At 44.8% G+C, this 20,179-nt stretch overlaps 1 protein-coding gene and 1 long non-coding RNA gene across 2 annotated transcripts in view; one reads left to right on the top strand and one right to left on the bottom strand.

Annotated features, from left to right (window-relative positions):
• Positions 1–10,653, top strand: part of LOC115128725 (TBC1 domain family member 20-like) — a 49,636-nt gene extending 38,983 nt beyond the window's left edge. Inside the window, exon 9 of the transcript XR_003863545.2 lies at positions 9,772–10,653. The gene's annotated coding sequence lies outside the window, so the exon portion shown is untranslated. The remainder of the gene's footprint in view (positions 1–9,771) is intronic.
• Positions 4,165–20,179, bottom strand: part of LOC115128726 (uncharacterized) — a 40,517-nt gene continuing 24,502 nt past the window's right edge. The window contains exon 3 of the long non-coding RNA XR_003863546.2: positions 4,165–4,604. This is a non-coding gene — a long non-coding RNA (uncharacterized LOC115128726). The remainder of the gene's footprint in view (positions 4,605–20,179) is intronic.

Raw genomic sequence — 20,179 nt, 5'->3', positions numbered from 1 at the left:
CGTTATGAAGACGAGTTGTCGTCATGGGGATCCTAATGAATCTAATCAAAAACCTTAGACACCTCGTGCCATTTTACACGTGTCCCATATCTCGCCGCATGCATTTATGTATGAGTGGAAATTAAACAGAAGGTCATAAACCATTACACACAGTCCCTGACATGGAACACAGAACATGCTCTCTCCCTGACATGGAACACAGAACATGCTCTCTCCCTGACATGGAACACAGAACATGCTCTCTCCCTGACATGGAACACAGAACATGCTCTCTCCCTGACATGGGACACAGAACATGCTCTCTACCTGACATGGGACACAGAACATGCTCTCTCCCTGACATGGGACACAGAACATGCTCTCTCCCTGACATGGAACACAGAACATGCTCTCTCCCTGACATGGGACACAGAACATGCTCTCTCCCTGACATGGAACACAGAACATGCTCTCTCCCTGACATGGAACACAGAACATGCTCTCTCCCTGACATGGAACACAGAACATGCTCTCTCCCTGACAGGGAACACAGAACATGCTCTCTCCCTGACATGGAACACAGAACATGCTCTCTCCCTGACATGGAACACAGAACATGCTCTCTCCCTGACATGGGACACAGAACATGCTCTCTCCCTGACATGGAACACAGAACATGCTCTCTCCCTGACATGGAACACAGAACATGCTCTCTCCCTGACATGGAACACAGAACATGCTCTCTCCCTGACATGGGACACAGAACATGCTCTCTCCCTGACATGGGACACAGAACATGCTCTCTCCCTGACATGGGACACAGAACATGCTCTCTCCCTGACATGGGACACAGAACATGCACAGTCATTTTGCATGTTCTGCCTGAAGTGTGAGAGAGAGCGAGACTGACCACTGCAGAATATAGGCTGATCCCATGTTCCCTCCCTCCTCCCCCTCTCCATCCCTCCTTCTCCGCCTTGCCCAAATGACACTACAGGGCTGATGAAGATGATATTCCCAGCTTTCAATAACCAGAGAGAGAGAGTCGTAGGAACCAGAGGGAGAGAGAGAGGGGGAAGAAAACTGATAATATGCACACACACATATCAAATCCATTATCGAGACATCACTGATAATAGAATTACTCTTCCCCACTTCTCCAACGCCAAGCCCCGGGCAAAGTGGCCGTAATTGATTAATAATCAGTCCTCATCGTTATTGCTCCCAGCAAAATATTTCCCCTTCACTACTCCTCCAGCTACTCCGTACAGAGGACAGAAAGACCACACACTCCTCCAGCTACTCCTTACAGAGGAGAGACCACACACACTCCTCCAGCCTCCAGCTACTCCGTACAGAGGAGAGAAAGACCACACACTCCTCCAGCTACTCCGTACAGAGGAGAGACCACACACTCCTCCAGCTACTCCGTACAGAGGAGAGAAAGACCACACACTCCTCCAGCTACTCCGTACAGGGGAGAGACCACACACTCCTCCAGCTACTCCACACAGAGGAGAGAGAGAGAGAGAGAGACCACACACACTCCTCCAGCTACTCCATACAGAGGAGAGACCACACACACTCCTCCAGCTACTCCATACAGAGAGAGACCACACACTCCTCCAGCTACTCCATACAGAGGAAAGAGAGAGAGAGAGAGACCACACACACTCCTCCAGCTACTCCGTACAGAGAGAGACCACACACTCCTCCAGCTACTCCATACAGAGGAAAGAGAGAGAGACCACACACACTCCTCCAGCTACTCCGTACAGAGGAGAGAGAGACCACACACACTTCTCCATCTACTCCATACAGAGGAGAGCGAGAGAGACAACACACACTCCTCCAGCTACTCCGTACAGAGGAGAGAGAGAGAGAGACCACACACACTCCTTCAGCTACTCCATACAAAGGAGAGAGAGACCACACACTCCTCCAGTTACTCCAATCAGAGGAGAGAGAGACCACACACTCCTCCAGCTACTCCATACAGAGGAGAGAGGAAGAGAGAGACCACACACACTCCTCCAGCTACTCCGTACAGAGGAGAGAGAGACCACACACACGCCTCCAGCTACTCCATACAGAGGAAAGAGAGAGAGACCACACACACTCCTCCAACTACTCCATACAAAGGAGAGAGCGAGACCACACACACTCCTCCAGCTACTCCATACAAAGGAGAGAGCGAGACCACACACACTCCTCCAACTACTCCATACAAAGGAGAGAGCGAGACCACACACACTCCTCCAGCTACTCCATACAAAGGAGAGAGCGAGACCACACACACTCCTCCAACTACTCCATACAAAGGAGAGAGCGAGACCACACACACTCCTCCAGCTACTCCATACAAAGGAGAGAGCGAGACCACACACACTCCTCCAACTACTCCATACAAAGGAGAGAGCGAGACCACACACACGCCTCCAGCTACTCCATACAGAGGAAAGAGAGAGAGACCACACACACTCCTCCAACTACTCCATACAGAGGAGAGAGAGCGAGACCACACACACGCCTCCAGCTACTCCATACAGAGGAAAGAGAGAGAGACCACACACACTCCTCCAGCTACTCCATACAGAGGAGAGAGAGAGAGACCACACACACTCCTCCAGCTACTCCATACAGAGGAGAGAGACCACACGAACATTCAGCCCAGCAGCGACACTACTTCCAGTTCATTGGCATTCAGGCCAGGCCTGGGTGGGCCTTAGGCCGACTGTAGGCAGGCCAGACAGGCAGGCCACAGAAGCCAGCCAGCAGGCTCAGTAGCAGAGTGTCTTTGCCAGGCCAGTGCTGCTCTAACCAGGGTCGATCCAGCAACATGACCGTGGGGGTGATAGGGGTGAGGCCCAACATGTGTGGCCATCTGGCCCATGTCTGATTGGAGGATCAGGGGTTCTCTGGGTGGGGGATCTTGGGTATTTCAGGCTAGGTGAGCTGTGTGTTTGATGGCGTGTGCGTTTGATGGTGTGTGAGTGTAAGCATGCGTGCATAATTAAGTATGATAGAGTCAATCTAGCAAGGATTCCACTTCACTTTACTGTTATAGCCAAAGTGGATAGGACTGTTTTCATGTTTCAGAAACATTCAACATGTATGTACATTCCCTTACAATATGTATCTACATGATTTTACATGTAGAAAACATGTGTTTTTGGAACACTTCATGTGATCACATATTCACACGTGTGGTTTTGTTTTTTATTTTTTATTTAACCTTTTATTTAACTTGGCAAGTCAGTTAAGAATTGTTCTTTTATTTACATCGATGGCCGACACCGGCCAAACCCATGGTGCTTTACACATGTTGCTTTACATGTTGTCACATTAACCGCACATAAAAACATGTGTTTTGTGGAACATGTGATCACATGTGATCAGGTGAAATGCATGTTTTCCAGAAGGGTTATACTGTAAGACTTTACGTGCACCTTTAGTACAATTTAAGTCGGAAGTTTACATACACTTAGGTTGGAGTCATTAAAACTTGTTTTTCAACCACTCCACAAATTTCTTGTTAACAAACTATAGTTTTGCCAAGTCGGTTCGGACATCTACTTTGTGCATGACACAAGTAATTTTTCCAACAATTGTTTACAGACAGATTGTTTCACTTTGAGGTGTACCTGTGGATGTATTTTAAGGCCTACCTTCAAACTTCCTCTTTGCTTGACATCATGGGAAAATCAAAAGAAATCAGCCAAGACCTCAGAAAACTAATTGTAGACCTCCATGAGTCTGGTTTAATTTCTTAACACCAGAAGGTACCACGTTCATCTGTACAAACAATAGTATGCAAGTATAAACACCATGGGACCATGCAGCCGTCATACCGCTCAGGAAGGAGATGCGTTCTGTCTCCTAGAGATAAACGTACTTTGGTGCAAAAAGTGCAAATCAATCCCAGAACAACAGAAAAGGACCCTGTGAAGATGCTGGAGGATACAAAAGTAACTATATCCACAGTAAAACGAGTCCTACAGTGGGGCAAAAAAGTATTTAGTCAGCCACCAATTGTGCAAGTTCTCCCACTTAAAAATATGAGAGAGGCCTGTAATTTTCATCATAGGTACACTTCAACTATGACAGACAAAATAAGAAAAAAAAATCCAGAAAATCACATTGTAGGATTTTTTAATGAATTTATTTGCAAATTTTGGTGGAAAATAAGTATTTGCCTAAGCGAGTCGTCTGTCCATTTGAAGTAGTGATTATACTTGTTCCCGGTCTGTGGGCGCGATGCCAGGATGCCCTAGCCTCTCTTCCTGGTGTGTTCTCTCTGTGGCGGGTATGAGAGGAGATTGGCATATGGTGGAGCTGCTCCCTGAGATTGTTAATCAGCACAGTTCCATTAGATTCACCTCTAATAGGTCCTATCTGGTGAGTTTACAATGTGTTATGCATCACTCACACACACATACACACATGTGGACCTCTGCTTTTTCATGTAGGCCAGCCTGGCCAGGTCCAGCTGTAGTCCATTCATCACACCTTTCCTCTGGGCGGACCTCCTGAGTGGAGCCTTGGCCTCGGCTGCTGGGAAGGCAGCTAGTGCTAGGATGAGCCAAGTATTCTTGGCATGGGGAAGCAGGCTCCAGGGAAGCAGGCTTGGAAACAGTACAGAGAGAAACATGTTGTGAGCCAAGCAGGTTTTGTATCAAGTTATGGTTTTATGACTTTCTCCATTGATTACATTACATTATATACTGTACAGGACCAGTCAAAAGTTTGGACACCTACTCATTCAAGGATTTTCTTTATTTTTAATATTTTCTACATTGTAGAGTAATAGTGAAGACATCAAACCTGCGAAATAACACACGGAATCATGTAGGAACCACAAAAGTGTTATAAATATCAAAATATATTTTATATTCTTCAAAGTAGCCATCCTTTGCCTTGATGACAGCTTTGCACACTCTTGGCATTCTCTCAACCAGCTTCACCTGGAATGCTTTTCCAACAGTCTTTTATTTTTTATTATTATATATATTTTTGTTATATCCCAATCATACAATGTACTTGCAGTGATGCTGCTCAACAACTCCACCACACCAGTCATCCAACAGACTCCCATTCAGAGCGACACACAGAAGCATCGAAGGGTCAACGCCCTGCTCAAGGGCACGTCGACGGATCTCCCAAAGAAACAGCGACGCAAACCCTCCGAGATCCTCCCCACAGTTCCCCATAGCTGTCCCTCAACCATCCGAGACCCTACCAACATAGCTGTCCCTCAACCATCCGAGACCCTACCAACATAGCTGTCCCTCAACCATCCGAGACCCTACCATTCCCCACCCCCAAGACCCCCCCCCCATGCACCAACAACCAAGAAAATTAACATGAGAAAAAAGAAAACAGAAAACAGAAAACAACAAAGCAAAAAAAACTAAGGACAACTAAAATCATAACAGCAAGACCAACTGTATATGTTTGTGTGTGTGTGTATTTGAATGAGAGTGTGTGTATATACATATGTGTATATGTGTACAAACACCTGCACGGCATCAGCCTCAGGCAAACCGGCATTAGTTGTAAAAAAAACTGCCCCTCAGTGTCATTCAAACTTACTTTTTATTATGTTTTATTTGGACTTTATTTGTTATACTTTATCTTTGACCATCATTCTATTTTCCAACCATCTTAAAGGTGTTCCCACATATGCTGAGCACTTGTTGGCTGCTTTTCCTTTACTCTGCGGTCCGACTAATCCCAAACCATCTCAATTAGGTTGAGGTTGGGTGATTGTGGAAGCCAGGTCATCTGATACAGCACTCCTTATTGGTCAAATAGCCCCTACACAGCCTGGAGGTGTGTTTGGTCATTGTCCTGTTGAAAAACAAATGATAGTGCCACTAAGCGTGAACCAGATGGGATGGCATATCGCTACAGAATGTTGTTGTAGCCATGCTGGTTAAGTGTGCTTTGAATTCTAAATAAATGACATACAGTGTCACCATCAAAGCACCATCACACCTCCTCCTCCATGCTTCACGGTCGGAACCACTCATGCGGCGATCATACAGCTCTGTGTCTCACAAAGACACGGCGGGTGGAACCAAAAATCTCAAATATCGACTCATCAGACCTAAGGACAGATTTCCATCGGTCTAATGTCTATTGCTCGTGTTTCTTAGCCCACACAAGTTTCTTCTTCTTATTGGTGTCCTTTCGTTGTGGTTTCTTTGCAGCAATTCGACCATGAAGGCCTGATTCATGTCATCTCTGAACAGTTGTCTTTTACTTGAACTCTGTGAAGCATTTATTTGGGCTGCAATTTCTGAGGCTGGTAACTCTAATGAACGTATCCTCTGCAGCAGAGGTAACTCTGGGTCTTCCTTTCCTGTGGCAGTCCTCATGAGAGCCAGTTTCATCGTAGCGCTTGATGGTTTTTGCGACCTGCACTTAAAGAAACTTTCAAAATTCTGGGAATTTTCCAGATTGACTGACCTTCATGTCTTAAAGTAATGATGGACTGTCGTTTTTCTTTGCTTATTTGAGCTGGTGTTGCCATAATATGGACTTGGTCTTTTACCAAATAGGGCCATCTTCTGTATACCCCCCCACCTTGTCACAACACAACTGATTGGCTCAAATGCATTAAGAAGGAAATAAATTCCACAAAATAACTTCTAACAAGGCACACCTGTTAATTGAAATGCATTCCAGGTGACTGTCTCATGAAGCTGGTTGAAAGAATGCCAAGAATGTGCAAAGCTGTTATCAAGGCGAAGGGTGGCTACTTTGAAGAATATAAAATATATGTTGATTTGTTTAACACTTTTTTGGTTACTACATGATTCCATATGTGTTATTTCATAGTTTTAATATCTTCACTATTATTATACAATGTAGAAAATAGTACAAATAAAGAAAAACCCTTGACTGAGTAGGTGTGTCCAAACTTTTGACTGGTACTGTACATCAAGGGCTAAAATATGATCTTCAAAAGTCGCAGAGCTCTTCAGTAAGGCCATTCTACTGTGAATGTTTGTCTATGGAGATTGCATGGCTGTGTGCTCGGATTTTATACACTTGGCTGAAATAGCCAAATCCACTCATTTGAAGGGGTGTCCACATACTTGTGCGTGTGTGTGTGTATGCATATAGAGTGTATGATCTTCAAAAGTACTTGTAGGGTGTTCATTTTAAGGCATTTTTTTTTTTTACTCTGTATGTTGTCACCCCCCCAACCTCAGATTTCAGGCTCCCGTCACAGAGTAACTTAAACAAGATGTCATTAAGAAGGCTCATTGGGTTCTGGTCAAAGCAGTGTATTATGTTCTTATTATATGTATACTTATATATATATTTATAGGGAATAGGGTGCCATTTGGGATACAAGCCATGTCAGAATATAACAAATTACTCACCCGCCACATTTCTGCAGATCTTAGGATCTGGGGTTTGTTGTTCAAGAAAGTAGCCTATAAAAGATTGGTCTGATATGATAGTTAAACATTTTATGTAGGGAATCTAAGATAATTGTAATGATCAAATAGATTGTATCGAATAACATTTACAGACTCTGTTTCAAAGAGTTAGAAGTCACTCACAAATCAAACAAATTTCTGGATCAAACACGAACACAAATTGAAAATGCGACCCTGTGACCTGTGACCAGATAAGCACTACAGTTTAGCACCGACGTGGTCATCGACTCTCACACCAATTGAAAACCACAACAAATAGAAATGTAATACCACTCCTCAGAACATTTTCCAATATCAATATCCCATCTTCCACTTTTTAATCAACATCGATTCCAGCTTATTAGCCATGTATGTAAGGAATAATTCATTAGGAGTTTATAAAAAGTATATCATTAAACTCTTCTGATCAGCAACAATGAGGATCGAGGACCACACTGGTATACAACGAGCCATAACATGTCATCTGTGTGTGTGCGTGCATGCCTGCGTGCATGCTTGTCCTTCTGGTTTCTCTCTGTGGCATATCTCCCTCTCTGAAAACACAGCGGTGTGTAAAATACAAAAAAAAGTTGAACTGGCTAACGTAGCAGGGTGACTGTAGTGGAAGTGCTCCCCTGTGAGGGGGACCTTTGATAAATCTGGCCCTTTCAGAGTACTGCTGTTTCTGTAATGACATACCACAGACTGGCTCAGTCAGACACCTGCCTGGCTGCTGTTTTAAACATGGAGCAGCTCTGCTCTCCCACCAGACACTTAATGACCCCCACGGGTAGGCTAACCCCTAAGAGGAGAGGAGAGGTCTGCCTGTTACTGATGTTAGCTTCTTCTCTCACACATATACAGCACATAAGAACTTGCACACTGACATAGCCAGGCAGATCGCTCAAGAGTGATTTCGAAATTGGACATCTATCCATGTCCCGATGATGTCAGGAAATACCTGAAAAACCAGCCACTAGGGGCAACATCACTCATTCATATATCTTTATATACATATTCTTTATCCCTTTACACTTGTGTGTATAAGGTAGTAGTTTTGGAATTGTTAGGTTAGATTACTCGTTGGTTATTACTGCATTGTCGGAACTAGAAGCACAAGCATTTCGCTACGCTCGCATTAACATCTGCTAACCATGTGTAGGTGACAAATAAAATGTGATTTGATTTGAGCGCTATTACCATCAAGTAGTCTTGGGTTTTGTTGAGGCCGGAGGTGGTGGAGGGGTGTAATCCCATGACAATGGATCATAAGGTTGTGTGTCTGATCCCAGTGGTGGACATTTTGTTTTTATTTTTACATTTTAACCTTATCCAAAACCTGAACCATTCAGAATGAGTCCCTAAACATAATGTTTTTAACCCTATCCAAAACCTGAACCATTCAGAATGAGTCCCTAAACATAATGTTTTTAACCCTATCCAAAACCTGAACCATTCAGAATGAGTCCCTAAACATAATGTTTTAACCCTATCCAAAACCTTAACCATTCAGAATGAGTCCCTAAACATAATGTTTTTAACCCTATCCAAAACCTGAACCATTCAGAATGAGTCCCTAAACATAATGTTTTTAACCCTATCCAAAACCTGAACCATTCAGAATGAGTCCCTAAACATAATATTTTTAACCCTATCCAAAACCTGAACCTTAAAATGTGTCGTTTGGAACAACATTGAAATTTGACCATTCGAGAAATGTGGATAAACATCCAATTTTGCAGTGAGACTGTGAGAGCTTGTTGGACATAGCCACACACACACACACACACACACACACATACTTTATCTCCTGGGGTTGGAGGTAAAGCAACGTTTTGATTTCACTCACCCAGCACAGCAACCTTCCACGATACCAGCCTAGCACAGGTTCTGGCGCAACGCCATGTCTTCCAGCTTCACACACAGGTATGGACACGTACACACAGACATATATATATATATATATATATATATATATATATATATATATATATATATATATACACACACACACAGCTCTGGAAAAAATGAAGAGACCACTGCAAAATGATCAGTTTCTCTGGTTGTACTATTTATAGGTCTGTGTTTGAGTAAAATGTAAATTGTTGTTTTTATTCTAGTATAGCTAGTGGGTGCGAGACACTGTGGCTTGTAGGCCTCTGTTTCACCCGCTGTGAAATTTGGAGAGGGATCTGTGATGATCTGGGGGTGCTTCAGCAAGGCTAGAATCGGGCAGATTTGTCTTTGTGAAGGACACATGAATCAAGCCACTTACAAGGTTGTCCTGGAAGAAAAGAAAGAAAACTTGCTTCCTTCTGCTCTGACAACATTCCCCAACTCTGAGGATTGGTTTTTCCAGCAGGACAATGCTCCATGCCACACAGCCAGGTCAATCAAGGTGTGGTTGGAGGACCACCAGATCAAGACCCTGTCATGGCCAGCCCAATCTCCAGACCTGAACCCCATTGAAAATCTCTGGAATGTGATCAAGAGGAAGATGGATGGTCACAAGCCATCAAACAAAGCATAGCTGCTTGAATGTTTGCGCCAGGAGAGGCATAAAGTCACCCAACATCAATGTGAAAGACTGGTGGAGAGCATGCCAAGATGCATGAAAGCTGTGATTGAAAATCAGGGTTATTGCACCAAATATTGATTTGTGAACTCTTCCTAAGTTAAAAAATGATTTTAAAACTTATTTTATTATTATTATTTGAGGTCTGACAACACTGCATCTTTTTGTTATTTTGACCAGTTGTCATTTTCTGCAAATAAATGTGTAATTTGGGAGAAATGTTGTCACTAGTTTATAGAATAAAACAAAAATGTTCATTTTACCAAGAAACTGAAGATTCATCCCAAAGGTGTTCAATGGGGTTGAGGTCCCGTTCTGTGAGCTTGTGTGGCTTACCAATTGTGGCTGAGCCATTGTTGCTCTTAGATGTTTCCACTTCATAATAATAACACTTACAGTTGAACGGGGCAGCTCTAACAGGGCAGAAATTTGACCAACTGACTTGTTGTGAAGGTGGCATCCTACAACGGTGCCACGTTGAAAGTCATTGAGCTCTTCAGTAAGGCCATTCCACTGCCAATGTTTGTCCATGGAGATTGCATGGCTGTGTGCTCGATTTTATAAACCAGTCAGCAACGTGTGTGGCTGCAATAGCCAAATAAACTAGTTTGAAGAGGTGTCCAGATACTTTTGTGTATGTAGTGTGTCTGTGTCGTCTGTGTATGTATATATATATATATATAATGGGGGTCCTGAATTCAGATAATTTTCTCAAAGCCCTCTAACCAAAACCTAGGATGACCTTTTACACAAAGGTTAGCGCCAATACTACACTTAATTTATCTTAGCAGGCAAAACTAGTTCAGATAACATCATATTGACATCATATCAACCCGTTTGGTCCACGTGATCATTCTATTCTCAAAATTGACTAGATGTTGTGTTTGTGAGCTAGCTAGATGAGCTCTCTGATTATGTACCTGTATGTCAGGTTCTATTATGGAATTCAAACCTATATGTCAACTGTTGCAGAAGTCTTCTCCTCAGGATTCCCAAAAAGGAGACATGCAAAGAAAGGTCAGAGCAGCGGAAAGAACGATGCTCCAACATCATGATGCATACAGCTAGCTTACCATATGCGTCAGAGGCAGAGCAAGAAGCAAGGAGCCCAAAGCAGGGGAATCGGTGGCCAACCGCAACGTGTGTGTTTGTGTGTGTGCGTGCATGAGTCTGTGGGTATTTGTGTGTGTTTGTGTGTGTTTGTGTGTGTGTGTGTGTGTCCATGGAGTGACAGCAGCAGAGACAGAGAGACCAGGATCAAGCGGAACTCTCAGAGACTTACTGATAGTGACAGACGGATGGAGGGATGGAGGGAGGGGGGGAGGAATGGGCTGGGGGGGCAGAGGAACAGGCAATCTGAAGTCAGTAACTCCCAGAGGTGAACAATCCGTCTGCAGCAGGAATACTGATGGTTTCCCTGTTCCCAGATCAGACCTAAAAGAACAGCGGTTTTCTGAAGATCACTGTCTAGGGCTGCATCTGAAATGGCACCCTATCCTCCAGTGCACTACTTCTGACTAGGGTCCATAGGAATCTGGTAAAACGTAGTGCACTCTATATGGAGCATTGATTGATTTTTAATAAGGGGTGTAGCGTAGTTACTTGGGACGGCAGGGTAGCCTAGTGGTTAGAGTGTTGGACTAATAACCGAAAAGGTTGCAAGTTCAAATCCCTGAGCTGACAAGGTACAAATCTGTCGTTCTGCCCCTGAACAAGGCAGTTAACCCACTGTTCCTAGGCCGTCATTGAAAATAAGAATTTGTTCTTAACTGACTTGCCTAGTTAAATAAAGGTCAAATAAATATCAGAATTATCCAAATAATTTAATTCACAGCATGTGTGACATTCCAGACTAACTATGCAGATGTAGAGGTATCAAGAAAGCAAGGACGCAAAAGTCGACCTCCGCCCAGTCACTGTTACTAGCCAGCTACCACCTGGCACTCTATCCTGCACCCTACGGACTGTTGCCCTATGTACATAGTCATTGAACACGGGTCACTTTAATAATGTTTATGTACAGTTTTATCGTCTTCATATGTATATACTGTATTCTAGTCAAGGCTCATCCTATATAACTACTGCTGTACACACCTTTTCTATTCTTATATACTGCCAATACTGTCTACACACCATCATATACATATATATTTATATTCTGGACTCTATATTTATATTCTGGACGTTCTGAGGAGATTTGTGTGTATTGTTAGGTATTACTGCACCCTTGAAGCTAGAAACACAAGCATTTAGCAAGGTATTACTGCACTGTGGAAGCTAGAAACACAAGCATTTAGCTAGGTATTACTGCACCGTTGAAGCTAGAAACACAAGCATTTAGCTAGGTATTACTGCACTGTTGAAGCTAGAAACACAAGCATTTAGCTAGGTATTACTGCACTGTTGAAGCTAGAAACACAAGCATTTAGCTAGGTATTACTGCACTGTTGAAGCTAGAAACACAAGCATTTAGCTAGGTATTACTGCACTGTTGAAGCTAGAAACACAAGCATTTAGCTAGGTATTACTGCACTGTTGAAGCTAGAAACACAAGCATTTAGCTAGGTATTACTGCACCGTTGAGCTAGAAACACAAGCATTTAGCTAGGTATTACTGCACCGTTGAGCTAGAAACACAAGCATTTAGCTAGGCATTACTGCACTGTTGAAGCTAGAAACACAAGCATTTAGCTAGGTATTACTGCACTGTTGAAGCTAGAAACACACGCATTTAGCTAGGTATTACTGCACCATTGAAGCTAGAAACACAAGCATTTAGCTAGGTATTACTGCACTGTTGAAGCTAGAAACACAAGCATTTAGCTAGGTATTACTGCACTGTTGAAGCTAGAAACACAAGCATTTAGCTAGGTATTACTGCACCGTTGAAGCTAGAAACACAAGCATTTAGCTAGGTATTACTGCACCGTTGAAGCTAGAAACACAAGCATTTAGCTAGGTATTACTGCACTGTTGGAGCTAGAAACACAAGCATTTAGCTACATTTACATTTTACATTTAAGTCATTTGGCAGACGCTCTTATCCAGAGTGACTTACAAATTGGTGCATTCACCTTATGACATCCAGTGGAGCAGCCACTTTACAATAGTGCATCTAAATCTTTTAAGGGGGGGTGAGAAGGATTACTTTATCCTATCCTAGGTATTCCTTAAAGAGGTGGGGTTTCAGGTGTCTCCGGAAGGTGGTGATTGACTCCGCTGTCCTGGCGTCGTGAGGGAGTTTGTTCCACCATTGGGGGGCCAGAGCAGCGAACAGTTTTGACTGGGCTGAGCGGGAACTGTACTTCCTCAGTGGCAGGGAGGCGAGCAGGCCAGAGGTGGATGAACGCAGTGCCCTTGTTTGGGTGTAGGGCCTGATCAGAGCCTGGAGGTACTGAGGTGCCGTTCCCCTCACAGCTCCGTGAGGCAAGCACCATGGTCTTGTAGCGGATGCGAGCTTCAACTGGAAGCCAGTGGAGAGAGCGGAGGAGCGGGGTGACGTGAGAGAACTTGGGAAGGTTGAACACCAGACGGGCTGCGGCATTCTGGATGAGTTGTAGGGGTTTAATGGCACAGGCAGGGAGCCCAGCCAACAGCGAGTTGCAGTAATCCAGACGGGAGATGACAAGTGCCTGGATTAGGACCTGCGCCGCTTCCTGTGTGAGGCAGGGTCGTACTCTGCGGATGTTGTAGAGCATGAACCTACAGGAACGGGCCACCGCCTTGATGTTAGTTGAGAATGACAGGGTGTTGTCCAGGATCACGCCAAGGTTCTTAGCGCTCTGGGAGGAGGACACAGTGGAGTTGTCAACCGTGATGGCGAGATCATGGAACGGGCAGTCCTTCCCGGGAGGAAGAGCAGCTCCGTCTTGCCGAGGTTCAGCTTGAGGTGGTGATCCGTCATCCACACTGATATGTCTGCCAGACATGCAGAGATGCGATTCGCCACCTGGTCATCAGGGGGAAAGGAGAAGATTAATTGTGTGTCGTCTGCATAGCAATGATAGGAGAGACCATGTGAGGTTATGACAGAGCCAAGTGACTTGGTGTATAGCGAGAATAGGAGAGGGCCTAGAACAGAGCCCTGGGGACACCAGTGGTGAGAGCACGTGGTGAGGAGACGGATTCTCGCCACGCCACCTGGTAGGAGCGACCTGTCAGGTAGGACGCAATCCAAGCGTGGGCCGCGCCGGAGATGCCCAACTCGGAGAGGGTGGAGAGGAGGATCTGATGGTTCACAGTATCGAAGGCAGCCGATAGGTCTAGAAGGATGAGAGCAGAGGAGAGAGAGTTAGCTTTAGCAGTGCGGAGCGCCTCCGTGATACAGAGAAGAGCAGTCTCAGTCGAATGACTAGTCTTGAAACCTGACTGATTTGGATCAAGAAGGTCATTCTGAGAGAGATAGCGGGAGAGCTGGCCAAGGACGGCACGTTCAAGAGTTTTGGAGAGAAAAGAAAGAAGGGATACTGGTCTGTAGTTGTTGACATCGGAGGGATCGAGTGTAGGTTTTTTCAGAAGGGGTGCAACTCTCGCTCTCTTGAAGACGGAAGGGACGTAGCCAGCGGTCAGGGATGAGTTGATGAGCGAGGTGAGGTAAGGGAGAAGGTCTCCGGAAATGGTCTGGAGAAGAGAGGAGGGGATAGGGTCAAGCGGGCAGGTTGTTGGGCGGCCGGCCGTCACAAGACGCGAGATTTCATCTGGAGAGAGAGGGGAGAAAGAGGTCAGAGCACAGGGTAGGGCAGTGTGAGCAGAACCAGCGGTGTCGTTTGACTTAGCAAACGAGGATCGGATGTCGTCGACCTTCTTTTCAAAATGGTTGACGAAGTCATCTGCAGAGAGGGAGGAGGGGGGGGAGGAGGATTCAGGAGGGGAGGAGAAGGTGGCAAAGAGCTTCCTAGGGTTAGAGGCAGATGCTTGGAATTTAGAGTGGTAGAAAGTGGCTTTAGCAGCAGCGACAGAAGAGGAAAATGTAGAGAGGAGGGAGTGAAAGGATGCCAGGTCCGCAGGGAGGCGAGTTTTCCTCCATTTCCGCTCGGCTGCCCGGAGCCCTGTTCTGTGAGCTCGCAATGAGTCGTCGAGCCACGGAGCGGGAGGGGAGGACCGAGCCGGCCTGGAGGATAGGGGACATAGAGAGTCAAAGGATGCAGAAAGGGAGGAGAGGAGGGTTGAGGAGGCAGAATCAGGAGATAGGTTGGAGAAGGTTTGAGCAGAGGGAAGAGATGATAGGATGGAAGAGGAGAGAGTAGCGGGGGAGAGAGAGCGAAGGTTGGGACGGCGCGATACCATCCAGTAGGGGCAGTGTGGGAAGTGTTGGATGAGAGCGAGAGGGAAAAGGATACAAGGTAGTGGTCGGAGACTTGGAGGGGAGTTGCAATGAGGTTAGTGGAAGAACAGCATCTAGTAAAGATGAGGTCGAGCGTATTGCCTGCCTTGTGAGTAGGGGGGAAGGTGAGAGGGAGAGGTCAAAAGAGGAGAGGAGTGGAAAGAAGGAGGCAGAGAGGAATGAGTCAAAGGTAGACGTGGGGAGGTTAAAGTCGCCCAGAACTGTGAGAGGTGAGCCGTCCTCAGGAAAGGAGCTTATCAAGGCATCAAGCTCATTGATGAACTCTCCGAGGGAACCTGGAGGGCGATAAATGATAAGGATGTTAAGCTTGAAAGGGCTGGTAACTGTGACAGCATGGAATTCAAAGGAGGCGATAGACAGATGGGTAAGGGGAGAAAGAGAGAATGACCACTTGGGAGAGATGAGGATCCCGGTACCACCACCCCGCTGACCAGAAGCTCTCGGGGTGTGCGAGAACACGTGGGCGGACGAAGAGAGAGCAGTAGGAGTAGCAGTGTTATCTGTGGTGATCCATGTTTCCGTCAGTGCCAAGAAGTCGAGGGACTGGAGGGAGGCATAGGCTGAGATGAACTCTGTCTTGTTGGCCGCAGATCGGCAGTTCCAGAGGCTTTTGCGTTTGTATGGTCTGTGCAGAGAGGAGAGAACAGGGATAGACAGACACATAGTTGACAGGCTACAGAAGAGGCTACGCTAATGCAAAGGAGATTGGAATGACAAGTGGACTACACGTCTCGAATGTTCAGAAAGTTGAGCTTACGTAGCAAGAATCTTATTGACTAAAATGATTAAAAATGATACAGTACTGCTGAAGTAGGCTAGCTGGCAGTGGCTGCGTTGTTGACTTTGTAGGCTAGCTGGCAGTGGCTGCGTTGTTGATTCGGGGGCTAGCTGGCTAGCTAGCAGTGTTGATTACGTTACGTTGCGTTAAAAGAACGACAATAGCTGGCTAGGTAACCTAGAAAATCGCTCTAGACTACACAATTATCTTTGATACAGAGACGGCTATGTAGCTAGCTATGTAGCTAGCTACGATCAAACAAATCAAACCGTTGTACTGTAATGAAATGAAATGAAAATGTGATACTACCTGTGGAGCGGCGGAATGCGACCGGGTTGTTAAGTTCTATTCGGTAGACGTTGGCTAGCTGTTGGCTAGCTAGCAGTGTCTCCTACGTTAAGGACGACAAATAGCTGGCTAGCTAACCTCAGTAAATTAAGATAATCACTCTAAAACTACACACTCTAAACTACACAATTATCTTGGATACGAAGACAGCAAAGACAACTATGTAGCTAGCTAACACTACACTAATCAAGTCGTTCAGTTGAGGGTAATAGTTGCTACAGTGCTGCTATACGGTAGACGGTGGACGTTAGCTAGCTGGCTAGCTGCTGGGCAGATAGCAGTGTAGGCTACGTTAGGACGACGAAATACGATAATTACGCAATTATCTTTGATACAAAGACGGCTATGTAGCTAGCTAAGAAGAAATTGCTAAGATTAGACAAATCAAACCGTTGTACTATAATGAAATGTAATGAAAAGTTATACTACCTGCAGACCGAAGTGCGTATGCGACTGCTCGCTCCAACCCGGAAGGACTTCTGGGCGTGGTAGGATAGATTCAGGGCATAATGCACAGACAAGGGCGTGGTAGGGTACGAGTACAGTGGAGGTAAACCTAGGTATTACTGCACTGTTGAAGCTAGAAACACAAGCATTTAGCTAGGTATTACTGCACCGTTGAGCTAGAAACACAAGCATTTAGCTAGGTATTACTGCACTGTTGAAGCTAGAAACACAAGCATTTAGCTAGGTATTACTGCACCGTTGAAGCTAGAAACACAAGCATTTAGCTAGGTATTACTGCACCGTTGAAGCTAGAAACACAAGCATTTAGCTAGGTATTACTGCACCGTTGAAGCTAGAAACACAAGCATTTAGCTAGGTATTACTGCACTGTTGAAGCTAGAAACACAAGCATTTCGCTAGGTATTACTGCACCGTTGAAGCTAGAAACACAAGCATTTAGCTAGGTATTACTGCACCGTTGAAGCTAGAAACACAAGCATTTAGCTAGGTATTACTGCACCGTTGAAGCTAGAAACACAAGCATTTAGCTAGGTATTACTGCACCGTTGAAGCTAGAAACACAAGCATTTAGCTAGGTATTACTGCACTGTTGAAGCTAGAAACACAAGCATTTCGCTGCACCTGTGACAACATCTGTAAAATATGTGTATGCGACCAATAACATAGATCATGTAGCTGACTGTTTATTTCATTTAACTTTTGATTTATCTGTCAGAACTGGTGGAGTGTCTCATGAGAGGTAATTATGGGATGCTTTTTAATTTAACATCAGTAAAAATAGACATGACAATTTCGACACATATTCACCAGACACTCCTACTTGCTCATTCAACGAAAATCAATAACCGCTACATTAGACAGCGTACCAAAGGTTTCATTACATTATAATGATATGGCACATGAGAAGTCACCTTCATGGTAACCAGTGTGTGTTCAGCCTGAGGCCAGTCAATAAGCTAAGCGACACTGCAACAAAAGGACGGTAAGAACAAACCCCACCATGCGATCATCTCCATCACCTCAACCCTCTGAACCTGCCCTGCATGCCGGAGGGTTCTACAGGGTACAATCCAATCTGACTCAGATTACATCCCCCTAGATTTATGTTTGAAGCTTTGACTGATATGAGACTGAAACACGTCCTTTTGAGACTGACATTGTCTTAATATGGACATTGAACAGATATATCTGCAATAAGGAGATTTGTGATTGGTTACTCGTGAAAGGGATGGGGATCATAACACGTACTGTAACAAAACATTTTTCACGTCATTTAGCAGACACTCTTATCCAGAGCAATTTACACGAGCTACTAGGGTTAAGTGCCTTGCTCAAGGGCACATCAAATGAGCCTTGTCAGCTCGAGTATTCAAACCAGCAACCTTTCAGTTACTGGCCCAGCACTCTGACCACTAGGCTACCTGCAGCTGCTATAACACTATACCCTCTTAAAAAAAGGGTTCCAAAAGGGTTATTCGGCTGTCCCCATAGGATAACCCTTTTTGGTTCCAGGTAGAACCCTTCTGGGTTCAATGTAGAACCCTTTTTGGTTCCAGGTACAACCCTTCTGGGTTCAATGTAGAACCCTCTGTGGAAAGGGTTTTACATTCGGGTTCCACCTGAAACCAAAAAGGGTTCTACCTTGAACCAAAAAGGATTCTTCAAAAGGTTCTATAAGGACAGCCGAAGAACCCTTTTAGGCTCTAGATAGCACACTGGCTGCATAGAATTCCACCAATCCAATAAAACAGCTCATTGCTGCTCTCTCTAGGAAGAGGGTGGAGGAACAAGCCAAGATCATTACTACTAATGCCCTTCATAAGTCAAACATAGCATTTTAGAGCTTTAGACCACCACTCTTGTATAACATTTAAGTTTTGGAAGTGGTAGACTGTAGAGAGGACTGGAATTGCATGTTTTAATCATGACAGCTTAGCTATAATGCAGAGTACTATAAATTCCATCACAGCTCAATAAGGTTTGAAGGAAGTGTTGACAATCTGGGCACGTGGTGTTGAGATGATGGAATGTTCCTGAGGAGAGAGATTCAACTGGATATGTTTCTGAAGCCCACTCTGTTTGTTCTATTCTCCAGACATTTGGAACTACAGTAAGAATCACACATCTTTGTGAATGGTAAAATGTCAATACAGTCGATACACATCAATACCATCGCTAAACATCAACACAGTCAATAAACATCAATACAGTCGATAAACATCACATTCGATAAACATCAACACAGTCGATAAACATCAACACAGTCATTAAACATCAACACAGTCATTAAACATCAACACAGTCATTAAACATCAACACAGTCATTAAACATCACATTCGATAAACATCAATACAGTCGTGCAACATCAGAACAGTTCATAAACATCAATACAGTCGTGCAACATCAGAACAGTTCATAAACATCAATACAGTCGTGCAACATCAGAACAGTTCATAAACATCAATACAGTCGTGCAACATCAGAACAGTCGTTAAACACCACATTCGATAAACATCAACACAGCCGTGCAACATCAGAACAGTCGTTAAACACCACATTCGATAAACATCAACACAGCCGTGCAACATCAGAACAGTCATTAAACACCACATTCGATAAACATCAATGCAGTTGTTCAACACCAACACAGTCGTTAATCATCAACAGTCGTTATGACGTGTGCACGTGCGTACATGTTTATGCTCTTGCATAAAGGGAGTGAGGTAGCAGAGAGATGCTCACTACTCTGACCAGACCTCACTAATGGTGTCCCTCAGGGCTTAGTTATAGGCCCTCTTCTCTCTATACACCCAGTCACTCGGCTCCATGATATCCTAGCATGGTGTCTCCTAACATTGCTATGTGGATGACACTCAACTACTTTTCTCCTTCCCCCCTTCTGACACCCAGGTGGCGACATGCATCTTTTCGTGTCTGGCAGATATTTCACCTTGGATGTCGTCCCACCACCTCAACCTCCACCTCTACAAAACGGAGCTGCTCTTCTTTCTGTCTAAGGCCTGTCCGCTCCAAGACCTCTCCATTACGGTTGACAACTCCTAATCCAGGCCCTTGTTATCTCCTGTCTGCAGTACTGCAACTCTCTGTTGGATGGGCTCCCCGCTTGTGCCATCAAACCCCTGCTACTTATCCAGAACACTGCATCCTGCCTGGTGTTTCACTTTCCCAAATTCTCCCATATCACACCGCTCATCCACACACTCCACTGGCTTCCAGTTGAAGCTCACATCCA

The sequence above is a fragment of the Oncorhynchus nerka genome, linkage group LG4, assembly GCF_034236695.1.
Source record: "Oncorhynchus nerka isolate Pitt River linkage group LG4, Oner_Uvic_2.0, whole genome shotgun sequence".
Taxonomy (NCBI): domain Eukaryota; kingdom Metazoa; phylum Chordata; class Actinopteri; order Salmoniformes; family Salmonidae; genus Oncorhynchus; species Oncorhynchus nerka.
Note: the sequence above shows the minus strand (reverse complement) of the source record. Positions and strands in the feature narration are given on the sequence as shown.